The sequence below is a fragment of the Podarcis liolepis genome (genome assembly GCF_965112155.1).
Source record: "Podarcis liolepis genome assembly, chromosome: 1".
NCBI classification, from domain to species: domain Eukaryota; kingdom Metazoa; phylum Chordata; class Lepidosauria; order Squamata; family Lacertidae; genus Podarcis; species Podarcis liolepis.
Genome location: NC_139554.1, coordinates 109,732,231 through 109,746,625, shown reverse-complemented (window position 1 = coordinate 109,746,625; position 14,395 = coordinate 109,732,231). Strand labels below are relative to the sequence as shown.

At 44.4% G+C, this 14,395-nt stretch overlaps 1 protein-coding gene across 2 annotated transcripts in view; it reads right to left on the bottom strand.

The window, feature by feature from the left end:
- Positions 1 to 14,395, bottom strand: part of B3GALT1 (beta-1,3-galactosyltransferase 1) — a 329,544-nt gene that overhangs the window by 244,990 nt on the left and 70,159 nt on the right. For both annotated transcript variants that reach the window (XM_083497242.1, XM_083497243.1), the window contains exon 2: positions 2,991 to 3,134. The gene's annotated coding sequence lies outside the window, so the exon portion shown is untranslated. The remainder of the gene's footprint in view (positions 1 to 2,990; positions 3,135 to 14,395) is intronic.

The following is a 14,395-nucleotide window of genomic DNA, read 5'->3' as shown; positions in this document are numbered from 1 at the left end:
ACAGAATTGGGGGAGGCAGTTAGGTGATTTGGGTACTGTGCCATGTAGGAATTAGAAACTGATTCCCTGGGTAAGGTTAGAATAGTAAAAGGTAAAGGTAAAGGGACCCCTGACCATTAGGTTCAGTTGTGGCCGACTCTGGGGTTGCGACGCTCATCTCGCTTTATTGGGCGAGGGAGCCGGCGTACAGCTTCCGGGTCATGTGGCCAGCATGACCAAGCAGCTTCTGGCGGACCAGAGCAGTGCACAGAAACACCGTTTACCTTCCCGCTGGAGCGGTACCTACTTATTTACTTGCACTTGGCGTGCTTTCGAACTGCTAGGTTGGCAGGAGCAGGGACCGAGCAACGGGGGCTCACCCCGTTGTGGGGATTTGAACCACCGACCTTCTGATCAGCAAGCCCTAGGCTCTGTGGTTTAACCTACAGTGCCACCCGCGTCCCACCCAAGGTTAGAATAAGAGAAGGCAAATTACTCTTGATGTTACAAACATCTAACACACCTCCCCTACCTATTCCGTTTTGTAGAGAGCGTCCCCAAAAGGTCGCCATGTCTGAGACTTTTATCATCATATCTCTGATTAGATGTGGTGATTGTATATGCAAGCTGCTCTGCAATTAAGGACATGCAATGGGCAACAATGATTCTGAGCTGCATTCTGCTGGCTATAGAGATGTCTGTGCTTTTTAATGGGGAACGTGAGTGGCAGCTAAACCAATTCTGGATAATATTATTCAGCAGCCATTTGAATCTGCAGGTCTCATGTTCTATTCAGCACCATTTGGGATCGAGGACAGAGCTGAAAACACATGCAGAGAAGGATTATAGGGTGCGACTCTTGCTGAGTCATAACCATGCCAGATTGCAAGTCTTCTTTTCTTTTCTTTTTTAAAAAGAACCTCACTGCATATAGAAATCTGGAAATTAGGACCCTCCTCCCAGACGTGTCTCTCCCCCCCCCCCTTGTATAGGCCTATGATGGGGTGTTGAAACATGTAATTCCTGTGCTTAGACCACAATCTGAAATGACTGGTGGGATTTTAGAGATTTTGCAATCTGCATCCCTACCACCACCAGCCTAAAATACTGGGCAGCTAAAAAAGCCTGTGTCTGCTCATTGTCAGCAGCTCGGACTTTAGGATGATAGGACAATCACTGACTCACCAAGATTTCTTGCCTCAATAAAACCAGCACTCAAAAGAGGCTGACTACCAGGGAAGGAAAACAATAAAACCACAGACTGGCTGGCTGACACAACGAAAGTTCGCTTGCATGAGAGATGACATTCAGACAACTAATGTTCTAAAAGTGGGGGAGGGGAGCGACGAGATTTGGGAGTCCAGGGGTGTGCGAAAGGGGTGAAAGATGTGAGATCCAGGTGTCTGATAGTGGGATAGAACAGTGAAGAACAGAGAGATCTGAGCCTCAGCTGTGAAAGGTCCTTACATCCTGGCATCCTGGCAAAGGAGATCTAAGTTGAGGATCCCACCAGAGCTTCAGAGAAGTTTCACTTTGACACTCAAAGAGATAATAAAGCAACAGCAAGAAATCCTCCCTCCCCGAGCAAATGTAAAACGGACAGTGCAAATAAAATGTATAAAGAAGTGCAAATAAACAGATTGTTTAGGAAAATTTAAGGTACAGTGGTACCTCAGGTTAAGAACGTAATTCGTTCTGGAGGTCCGTTCTTAACCTGAAACTGTTCTTAACGTGAGTTACCACTTTAGCTAATGGGGCCTCCCGCTGCCGCCGCACAATTTCTGTTCTCATCCTGAAGCAAAGTTCTTAAACCGAGGTACTATTTCTGGGTTAGCGGAGTCTGTAACCTGAAGTGTCTGTAATCTTGGTACCACTGTATATGAAGGGACAATGGTTTAGACCCATACTAGAGCTCTTGGACGGGGGGAAGGCTCTCCTCTCTCTACAGAACTGACCATCCCATGGTGAGACCCTTCAAGGTTGGTGCCATGAATTTTTATTTGATTCTTCCCCCCACCCCCCCATGTCTTTTGCTATTACCTTTAAAAGTCATAGTCTGGCCTTTTGAAAACACTTAGAACCTTAATAATTAGCAAATACTTGATGTCCTTCACTTTGCTGTTGCTAAAGCAACCACCGGCTGTCTTGTGTTAAGAGAGGACAACAGTGACGGCCAGCTGGGTGGCATTTGGGCAGCTGTGACAAAACTAGAGAATTAAATCCTCCCAAATAATCTTGGGCTGCTTCAGACTTGAGGCTTGAGCTGTGAAAGGATTTCATTCCCAGGAAGCCCATAGAGGGATCCTGGGCAGCAAAAGGAACTTCTGGATGGGTGGGCGATAGGAGGATCATTCCAGGGCAGTCCCTGTCCCTCTCTCGATACTGTGGGACTCCAGCTCCCATCAGCCTCTGCCATGATAGAATGATGGGTGCATACCTTCCAACATTTCTCCGATGAAAATAGGGGTACCCCATTCCATAAAGATAATTTTACTATTTATAACCCACACATCTTACTGGGTTGCTCCAGCCACTCTGGGGTAGCTTCAAACATATATAAAAACATAATACAACTTTTATATATATATATAACTTCCCTATACAGCTTGGGGGTTGGATAACTCCAAACCCTCCAACATTTCTCCAATAGGGACATCCTACCATACCCTCCAAGATTCCTCCAATGAAAATAGGGACATCCTAGGGGAAAGTGAGCCATTCCAGGATCAAATCAGAAACTGGGACGGCTTCTCTAAATCAGGGTCCTCCCCGGAAAATAGGGGCACTTGGAGGGTCGGTGGGAGCTACAGGCTGACCCTATGTTCTAGATGTTGTTGAACTACAACTCCCATCATCCCTAGCTAGCAAGGCCAGAGCTCAGGGATGATGGGAGTTGTAGTCCAACAACATCTGGGGACCCACAGGTTGAGAACCGCTGTTCTAGAGTGTAGTGGAAGGGAAATAAAAGGCAGTTTGTACCAGTACTGTACATATAGCAAGCTGGATCTCACCTCAATAAGGTCATGGATGCTTCTGATTCCCACCCTAGTCTTCTGGGATTTAAGCTGTGGGAAGAACAGGTTCAGCCTCATGGTGTGGCCCAGTGTGAAACTTCTGAGCATGTGTTTCCACTCTTAGACTGGTGATGAGTGCTCCTGGTGGGAAGGAAGGAAGGAAGAAGAAAAATACAGCATTTCATTAATGTTCTCAGCTTTTGGGAACCTGCACTTCATTATTTTTTATTTTCGCCTCTGCTCATTGTAAGCATTCCTCCTCCCTCCTTTTTAATTTTCCTGTTCTCTAATCTTCTCAATCCTCCCCACCCACTGCTTAGCACTGAACTAATCTGTACTGTCTGAGAGAGTTGATGGCCCAAAACAGAGAATTGTTGCAGGAAATGACATCATTTAAAGACTGAAAGGGAGGGAGGATTTTTTAAGAGAAAGAAAGAAAACAATTTAGGAATTTGTTTTCATTCGACTTATTAGTTACCACTTTATAGTGCATCCTTTCCCTGAATAAGTTGTCCCCACGCCCTTAGCTCAGTCTGGAAGAACTGAAAAGGGAGGGAGGATTATTGAAATTCAGAAAGCACTCCAACCTTTGAAAGAGCTTTAAATGTGAGAGGAGCTTTTATCAGCTCATGGGTGTAATTGGTTGCCTTGTAAAAGCAATGATATGGAGTGATAGGACAGCCTCAAATGCAATCCATCCATAGTAACTACAGATTATGTCTGGACTTTCTTTGGGATGCTCTGAGTAAATCTTTAACTCCGGACATTCCAAATCAGCGAGAGTACTATTATGCAGCTTGTTTCACACACAGCAATAATCTTCCTCAACCTTGTGTACCTTGTAAACCACACGGCTGAACTGGTAAATCCTCCTCTTAATCTAGCCTGGAAGTAGACCCTCTGGTTCTCACAGTTCATCTCTCTGGAGAGCCTAGCCCAGACCTTTTCCATTACTCCACAGGTGAAAGAGACATTTACGCATTCTTGCACTGAGCAGCATTGCTCCCCCCCCCCACCATAATGTGAAAGTAGAGGGCCCTTCCCCAATCTAGCACCCTTCAGATCTTATGGGCTCCCAACCGCTAGAGGACCTTCTCTGACTTTTATATCCTCTGGTTCCTGAATTGCAGAATGTTGGATTAGATGGACCCGGAGGTCCTTTCCAGCTCTACAATTCCATGACTTTTGAGTAGCTCAGCATCTTGTGCTGCTCTTGTTTGCTTTGCAGTGGCATATGTATATTGCTCAAGGGCCGCAATCCCTTTCGAGGGACGCATGCCAATTCTGGGGAGGGTCAGGTGAAAAATTGGGCAGGTCAATTATTGTACGTTTTCCCTTTGCGAAGTAGGTTGGTTTCTACTCACACCCTTACATATTTTATCCTTCATCCAGGCAAGCAAAAAAAAGAGAGAGAGAGAGAGAGAGAGAGAGAGAGAGAGAATAGAATAGAATAGAATAGAATAGAATGATGATGATGATAAATAAATAAATAAATAAATAAATAAATAAATAATTTTTTATTTATACCCCACCCTTCCTGGTTCAGAAAACCGGGCTCAGGGCAGCTAACAACAAATTTAAAACACTTAATTGTATGAAATACAGTATAAAAACATGAATAACAATAAAATTCAAAGTTCAGAAATCAATTTGGGGGAAATCCATCTAATAAACATTAGATTGTCACCAGGGCTAGCTGGCTGAATTAGTCCTACTTGGGCCAGTGAGGAGGCCAGGGGAGAATTAGCTGTGGGGTCTCAGAGCGGGTGATCTTCATAAAAGAGGAGGAGGAGGGAAGAGAAGGGAAATAAAAGATCAGGCTGAATTCAAATTAAAGGCCAGGCGGAATAGAACCAATGCTCAATACAAGGAAGGGTCACAGAGCAGGTGTGGCCTTAGGAGAATCTCAAGGGTCAGACAGAAAGTTCTAGAAGGCCACATTTGGCTGTGGAGCCAGGGGTCCCCCATCCCTGCTGTCTTTGTTTTATATTATTCTATGTTGCATTTTTATTTCTTTTAAAACTCATTTTGCTAAAGAACTCTTCATTCCATCAGTGAAGTGACTTTCTCTGCATCACTTTGGCACCTGTGCTCTTTCAGGGGGAGGAAGAGGGGGTCATTTTCCTTACTATTCCTGTTTTGTCTACTTTTCTGGAAAGAATTTCAAAAAAATGAATTATTGTAACGAGGTTACAGACAAATGCAAATACTAATTTAACCAACCGACGAACAAATTAAAATAATCTCTCAGACTTCTTACTAGCAAATTTCCCAAAGGGCATTCCCAAAATCTCCCTCCAAATTAATACATGGTGCTAAAAATCGGGACGCATTCAAAAGCTGACATTGCATATGATCATGTTAAACGAACGCCAAGATTCAGAGCCTTATTTCCCCCTTAGTAGTGATCTTTTTCGCCTTCCACCGATGATATGCATTAACCGGCAAAGCAGGAGACAGGGTGTTTATTCTTTGAGTGGAATTATTATTCCTACTCCACCGAGGAGACATTAGTGCCAATAGATCCCCTTGAGTAATTTTCAACACACTATATTAGGTATCACCTAATTCAGCACCCGGAAGTGCAGAAAAGCCAGCAAGTTCACACACAGCATGCTTCTGCTGCGGCAAAGTTGCACCAGAGAAATTGCATTTGAAGCAGCTCCCAATCCCCAGCCATTACATGTGGGGAGCAGAGAGCATACATCTTTCTCCACCATCTGCAAGGCACACAGGATTCCAAGTTTTTATAACCATGGCAGCTGGCAGCAGATGTCTGGGGGGGTCGATGCTGCCTGTCCCCTAAGGAGAACATTAGCACCAAACCCGTATACACCAGTCAATTCAAATTTATTTGTACTGTAAGATTCAGATGTACAATAAACAGGGGCCTTGGGGGAGAATTCACTATGTGCAGCATAGTGGGAGAAAAAAGAAAAGGGAAAAAGAGACAGTCCAGAATCTAGGATAAAACTATTCTTGCTCTCCACTCCTCCTCCTTTAACTGAACCCATTTCAGATCAACATCCTTGTTAAGAGAAAACATTTCTCCAGAGATGGATGAATGGATGCCATATTTCAATGGATTTGTCCGAGTCCTGGGTGTTATTTAGCACGTTTATGTGTTGAGTCAATTTCTCCATCAGGGCTCTCCTGTGCGAGATGAAGATGGTCTAAACACTTTCAGTTCTGTTCAATAACTTGCCTTGGCACTACAAGTAGGGAGGTTATGAGTTCTTTATGAAATTATTTATGCTGCTGTTCTTTGTGAAGCATAAATACTGTTCTTCTCCAACACTGCATTCATAGCATACCTCATAGGCCTTATTTTTCTCTTGAATCTTTCTCTTGTGGTACAAGAATTCCACTCTTTAGACTGCCTGTTCTCATGGTTTCACTAAACATTTATAACTAGGGCTGTATCCAAGTTATACTCAGACCCATTGAATTTGACGGGCATTTAGCTATGTCCAGGGATTTAAATGGGTCTACTCTGAGCAGGACTAATGTTAGATACAACCTACAGACTGTGCCTATATAGTACATTCAAAAAACTCATGTCAGTTTATCTGTTCTGATCTTAATTCCCAGAAGTGTCAATTTGGCTTATTTTGCTTAAGCCATGGAGGTCCTCGGCTGCCCAGACAACAAGACCCCTCTCTTGACCTCGTTGATGTCCCGTCGTCTCTCGAGACAGATGGATGACAGAAAGAAGGTTAAGCCATTCACCTTAGTCTCTCCAGTTCTATTTGTATGCACAACTTTATTTGTACAGTCACTCCGAAAACAGGATGCTAGACTAGATGAGCTTTTCGCTTAATCCAGCAGTGTTCATTGTTCGTTGTACCCGAGAGTAAGGCACGCAATTAGATTGTGCTATTGTGGTTACCGAAGAACAAAACACTGCGATGATCATCTAGCTATGACACCTTCTGGCGTGCCAGGTGTTTAAAATATATCAGTTGCCAAGGAGAGCTAGTCTAGCTTCACAACGACCTGTTCCTGCAATCCTATAAACACTTACCTGGGAGTAAGTTCCACTGCACTCCATGGAACTTACTTCTGAGTAGGCATGCATAGGCTTGTGCTACATCATGGAGCCTTCTAGCTCCCCACCACCAGCTACAGCAGTCTAGTTGCAACGTCTACCACATGGTCTGAAGAGAATGGCCCTGCTCCCAGAGCTTTGTATCTGCTTCAGAGGGTTGTTTTGAGTTTCAATTTGCACAAAGCAAATCCCCCATTATATTGAAGAGAAATACAAGGCTACTGCTGGTGGTGGTGATGGGCAAAGGGTGGGTGGATACGTTTTGTGATAGCTTAAGCTTCCGATCCAGAAACAACCTTTCCTGCGCTTTCCAATCACAGTGCTTTAGGGAGGAAGTAACTTGCCCGAAGTTGTTCCATTTCTATTGACTCTACTTGGCACAGCAACTTTCAGAGTTGCGGAGTTGCGGGCAGTAGTGGTTGAACATGTATGATCTTATTGCAATCCAGATCAATTCTTTCCTAAAATCCAAACCCTTGTTGTTGTTCTGTTAGTTTTACTCTTTCTGTTGGTTGCTTTTAAGTCACTTATCTTCTTCCCAACCCCAATCTCATTCCTGTTCTGGCCTTGGTTGCATTTGATTAAAGTTTGGCATTAAATCATTGCAGAGTTCTGTATCTGTGAGTTATAGTAGAATATCTGTCTGACTGTGTGTGTGTGTGTGTGTGTGTGTGTGTATACACTATACTATGTACAAGCAGGCCTGTGCAAAGCTTGTCTGAGGCCTGCAGCGGAAGCCCTGTCCATGAGACTCACCATTGCAGCACCCCCACCTAATCTGATCTGACGTTACACACTGGTATATAGCAATGCAGGTCCAGATTTTACTATTGAAGCCTTGCCATGCAGACAGACAGGCGTGGGCATTCCGCCCATGGCCATTTGACTCATTAAGTCCCCAGTTGGCTGGGAGGCACAGGGCATTCTTGGCATGACAGTGTAACTCCGTCAAGTCCCTGGCAGGGTCCCCTGACTGGCTTAACCCTCCAAGACCTGGGGGGGGGGCAAGTGAACCTGGCTCCACCCCCACTGCACAGGCCTGTGTACAAACACTGTATTGGTGTACACTTTTAAATTTCAATAAAGTGTCATACACTCCATCAAGCAGGAGCCTGGCATGGTTTGTTCTGTCCCTGCCCAAGGTAGATGTGTATTTTTGGAGGACAATCTCAATCCTCTCCCCCAAAATCAACTTTAAATGTGCCTGGGGTGTGTGTGTGTGTGTGTGTGTGTGTGTGTGCATGCGCGCACACACATACACACACACACACCCTGCATTTATTTGCCTGAAATTTGGCAGGTTTCATCACTTCGGATAAGTCTATAATGCCTGCACATTCCATGCAAATCCCATCCCCCCCCCCTCTCTCTCACACACACACTACTGCAATTTGTGGATTTCCCAACTACAGTTAGATATACAAAGATTTGTATTTTCTGAAGTGAGGCTCTGCTTTGAATCTAAAACACATTGAAACAACCGTCTGAACCACTGAACCTCAATGACACACTATTTGAAGTGCTGAAGTGGGTTCTTAAGTGATTCCCCCCCCCCCACACCCCAGCTGGAAACGCACTTATGAATTGGGGTCGCTTATTCAAGGATTCCTTCTGTTTCAGAGTATAAGCCAGTATCTGCATCAGATCTTCAAAATGTATATTATGTTTTACATAGATATCCTATACCTCGGATTAAGAACTTAATTCGTTCCAGAGGTCCGTTCTTAACCTGAAACTGTTCTTAACCTGATGCACCACTTTAGCTAATGGGGCCTCCTGCTGCTGCCGCGCCGCCGGAGCACAATTTCTGTTCTCATCCTGAAGCAAAGTTCTTAACCTGAAGCACTATTTCTGGGTTAGCGGAGTCTGTAACCTGAAGCGTATGTAACCCGAGGTACCACTGTATTATCTATCCCAAATTTCCCAGGGTTGCATCCCCCCCCATCAGTGTGAAACTCTCTGATGTACAGGGGTTAATTGCGGACCCCCATGTACATTGGTGGGGCCTGCGTAACGCATTCTGCTCCACCCCACCCCCGTTCCACCCTTTTAGTGATGTTTTAGTGACATTTGGGGGTCACTTCTGGGTTTGGCACTGTATGCGTACGCGCAATCACGCATCAACAGGACACTTGTAAATCAACCATCGCCTGTCTTTCATTTCTTCCATAGATGTGAAAGGATCCCACCAATTCAGGCAGGATAAGGTGACTCCCAGTGTCATTGAGGTGACAGCAAAACGTGTCTCCCATTCTTACTAAGCTGGACAGAAGGGCCTAAATCTGCTTTTTAAAAGTCTTTTTGATTTACATTGTCTAATAAAAGTCAATGGGAGCAATTGGTGAGGGCAGATGAAACCTCTGCAAGTAGGGAAGCAATAGGTCTCACCTCTTCCCTAAGGGAAGGGTAGCCACACGTTGCCCTCCCAATATCGTTGGCCTGCAGCTCTCATCATCTGTGCTATGGCTGTGCTTTCAGTGACTGAAGGGAGCTGCAATCCACCAGGTTATGGAGGGCACCATGCTGACTATCCCTGCATATCTTGTTGACTTTCCGGCATCTGCACACCCCTTCCAGCAGAGGAGGGTCCACTGCATCGAACCCCCAGCATGACCAAGCCACAAACACTGAACTGTCAACCTATCGTCTTCATCTCTTCCATCTCCCCCCACTCCTGCTTCTCTGTAGTGGGCTTTCTTAATTCAGGCAGTGCTAACACACTACTTTGTTGAACCATCTCTACAGAATATGAGTTTCACACCGGGGTGCTCATAAATCACCCAGAGAACCCATTCAGTACAAGATACATTATAAGGAAAATTATCTTTGTAGCGACAGAGGAGAAGTTAAAATCTTGTGGGCTGCAAAGAAAATGCCAACCAGCCAGCTAAGTCACTGAAGGCCATTAAATCAGATTTTAAGTATTGTCCCACCAGGGGGAAAAATCAATCGGGGCTAAGTCCTTAACTTTATGACCTAAAGGCTTTCTAAATTATCAGCAAGTGACTTGCATAAATTGTAAGCAACACCATATAATGTACCAAGAGTGTCGCTAAACATTGCAGCTTCTTTCCCTGACTCTTCTGAGCAACATGCACAGTCGTAGGTGAAACTTATTACTAATGAAAGCATAAACAAACAGGCCAAGTGACCCCAACACCAAGCCACACACTCCAGCAAGGTTTCAATGGCAGGCTATGGCTGACCATCCTCTTCCATAACTAGTAATGGGAAAGCCTGGCATGTGCTCCTGGGCCCACCAAGCCAACAGCTCTTCCCTCCTCCCCAAACAAGAATTGCATAGCCGTGAGCTATGCTGTGACGGACAGGTCATAGCCAAAAGTTTAAACTAAATGTGATCCACCTGGAGAAGGAACTGGCAAACCACTTCAATATTTTGCCAAGAAAACTCCATGGACATAAAAAAGGAGACGCTTTGAGAAGAAAGTGAGAGTTTCCAAGGCATGCTGTGGTTCACAGGGTCACGGAGAGTTGAACACGACTAAGACGACTAAACAACAAGCAAAATGAATCATGTAAGTATTTACTACATGAGGTGCCACCATTCTGTTTCAAGTCTCAACACTCTTCTTTCAAAGGCTAGTGGGGCCTTGAGATGCACAGTGTGATGGCAATGTTCCCCATAGAGCAAAGTGTGCAAGGAGGGAGCACCAGGGCATATACAGTCATACCTCATGTTACGTTTGCTTCAGGTTGCGCGTTTTCGGGTAGCGTCCTGCCGCGACTCAGAAGTACCATAAAGTGTTACTTCTGGGTTTCGCCACCCATGCATACGCACAAAATGACGTCACATGCATGCGCAGAAGTGACGAATCGCGACCCGCGCGTGCGGGTTGTGTTCTTTTCAGGTTGCAAATGGGCCTCCAGAACGGATCCCATTCACAAACAGAGGTACCACTGTAGCTCATTCCCACACCGGGTGACTGTTTCCACAGCTTCATTAACATGCAACCCCAAAATTCTGGATCCCCCCAAACTGATGCCAAAGCTTACTGCCAGTTCTGTGCTGTTTTGTGCCATGAACCAAAAAACCCAACCTTGTCCGGTTGACTCCAAACAGGCGCCAAAGTTTTGTATTATGTTTGTGCCGTTGGCTTACAGTTTTGTGTCTTGGCAAACAGTAATGGCTGTCATCACCCCTGGTCTTCCCATTTTATCTAGTTGCCTGTGCATCTTATCCTGCTTTGGATGTTAAACACAGAGAAGATGTGAAACACACCATGAGGGTGACTTCACAGATCAACGTTTTTACAACCTAGTGTCTGCTGGACTTCTGTTGGCCCTATAAAGACCAAAACATCTGTAGAGAGCCATGTTCGGGAGAGCTGTCATTGCCACAAACAAATAAGCTAAATACTGTGTGTTACTTGCTGGAAAGCAGAACCACAACTGATAAAATGAAAACGTGGCCACTTTGAAGGCAAACTAATTCTATCGCTGTGATATTCAGTAAACTTTCATTTAGGCATTAGCGGCATTTCCTACTCACAGTATGGGACAATCTTTCCTGCCAGTAGATGTACCCAGCAATTTAAAAAATTGAGCCATCATTGTATTTTACTTCGCTGTACTGTTCAGACTGCCAAGTCTAGAGTAAGCCTAAGGCACAACCTTTGACCTGAAAGACACTTAAAAATAAAAAAGCTGTAAGTCACAATGGTCAAGTTAAGCCATCTAAAAATTGATTCAATGTTTCTTTTTTATCACACTTGTTTTAAGGTAAGGTGAACTGAAGGCACTTAAGAGATTTTAGTTCTTGCTATAAAAAAATATTTCATTAAATGGGAACAATTATGTCTCTGGCTGATGTATGAGCTAATACTTCCAGTTGTGACCTAATTAAACGGTACTTCATGGCAAGAGTCCTGGAAAAAAAAAGAAATTATTTGTACATTCACAGTTCATGTTAGAAATCTCAGGAGTTCTCATTAACTGAAAATTACAGTAGCGCAATCATCAGCGCCTTTGTCATTTGCAGCTAAAATAGTCTCTGGGAAGCTGTGAAGTATTTCAAGGTCTCTATGATTCTGTCTGAGCCACAAAAGCTAGCTGTTACAACTCTTATTTACCTTGCCGAGCGCTCATTTGCTGGAGGAGACAGAGATAGTCTGCCTTGCGGACAAGTTTGTCTCACAACAAAGCCCCACAGAAAGTGGTTAGGCTGCTTGCCACATATTTTAGAAGGCAAGTGGGTATGGAGCCAGATGCAGGATGGGGAACCCCGGGCCTTGGGGCCAAATGAAGGCCTTCAGGACTGACCCCTCTGCACCACCACCACTTGTCCCTAGGACTTATCCCTCATGGTCCCTGCTTTCCAGTCTGCTTGAAACGTGTCCTTGAACTTTGATAGTGTCTGCTTGCCTGGATAGAAAATAGAGGGCAGTGTGCTTGCAGAAACTACTACTCTACTGTACAAACATATCCTTTAAATATTGCTCTCCCTACTTTTGCCTTTGGCCCTGCCCCTCACTGGCAAAAGGCACCTGGAAAGTTGCCCATAAGGAAATATGGCCCTCAGTGTGGAAATTGGTTTCTCATCCATGAGCAGAGCTGGGCTGTGAGACTGGGGACTTTGGAGGCAGGCTTTTAACTATATCTAATGATAACTTTAATATTTCTTGTAAACCGCTTAGAGGTTTCATTATAGGCATTTTGCTATAAGGAATAAATAAAAAGACGGCCAGTCATGGGAAGATGAGTACGTTGAACAGCTTCCCCAGATTGCACAATGGCTCTACGTGCAATGTAAAAACACAGATTTATGGCTGCAGGTTCCATTTATTAATGAGAACATGGGTCCCCCCCCCTAACCGTGTGGGATCCCGGTCCATGTTTTTGTGCCTTGAAACCTAACTCAATGTTAGGCTGGAGGAAGAGTCATACAGCTGGGTTATTCTTATGCCAAATTTGGATTCCCAGAGTTTGTTTGGTTATTATTCTTTATTTATTTTTAAAAATAAATAAATTGCTGTGAAGCGTTTGGGACAAGTTCCAGTATTTTTGGAACAGCCTTGCCACCATCTGGTACCTGTACCCACAAGGGTATTCAGCTCTTACTCAAAGAGGCAACACATTCATTAACAATTGCTTGTCTCTGCGAGGACACAGATGTGTCTGGGACCGAGCTTCATAGATTATAGCTCCAGGAGATTAATGATGCTATTTCATGTTCCTTCAATGGGCAATGGACCTCACCTCTGATTCTATGCAATGTTCGAAGCTCCAGAAGATGCCATCCTCCAGGGTAGCAGCAGCTGAATGCAGGAAAGAGGTGGCATCTGTGCATAAGGATGAAACATTGATTCAACTGAACATCTGAAGCTGCCTTGCATGCAGTCAGATTATCCCTCCATCTATTTAAAACCAAGATAGCCGAAGCTGATGGGAGCAACTTCCCAAGCTCTGTCTGGTAGAAATCTTCCACAGCCCTACAATCCAAGTTCTTCTTAAAAGGAGATGTTGCCTTAGAAGGAACCTAGAACTTTCTGTATTTAAGGTATGGACTCTGTCACTGAGCTACAGGTTCCTCAAAGTGCAACTGACACAATATTCCAGGATTGCAAGGAATGTTGTCTCGAAAGAACCTCCATGCAGCCAACATTTCAGATATATGAATGCAGGGAAGGCACTAGGGATGTCACTAGAGCTGCAGTGCTTTAATTTCCCCTTTTCACAACATCTCTCTAAGGATAGGCAACCCCTGCCTTCAAACAGCAACACACACAATGGAAAGGAAGCAGAAGGGTGGTTGTCGGCAGTGCTGCAAATGTTTGTGGGTAACAGTGAGCAATTTTGGATCAGCCCTAATGTTGACGGTAAAATCAAAGTGTGGCAATTTGCACATTCAGATTTTCTGCTGAAAATTCGTCTTAGTTCCTCAGACACACTTTACTGATATTCCCTCACATCGCTTCTTTTTTATTTTCTAGTTTTTATTTTTTCTTCCTCCTACCCGCAATCCTCTGAGGTAACTTTGTCATTCAACTTCAACACTTTGAATCAACACTTTTTGAATCCACAGTCTCCTATGTCTTTTACATTTATCTCTTCTGAGATGTTTACCTAGCATAATTTTGTTTTCCCTTCTGTCTCTCTCCACACAAACACACACCTTTGCATCAGCCTGCCTGCATCCTAAAATCAGCCACAAAGCCCCTATTCAAAAGCTTAGAATCACAGAATTGTAGAGTTGGAAGGAACCAACTCTTTTGCCCAACGTGGGTTTCAAACACACAACCCTGAGATTAAGAGTCTCATGCTCTACCAACTGAGCTATGGCTTGCCACTAAACTCCAGACTTGTCCTCCCCTCTCCCTGGCTCCATCCTTATGCA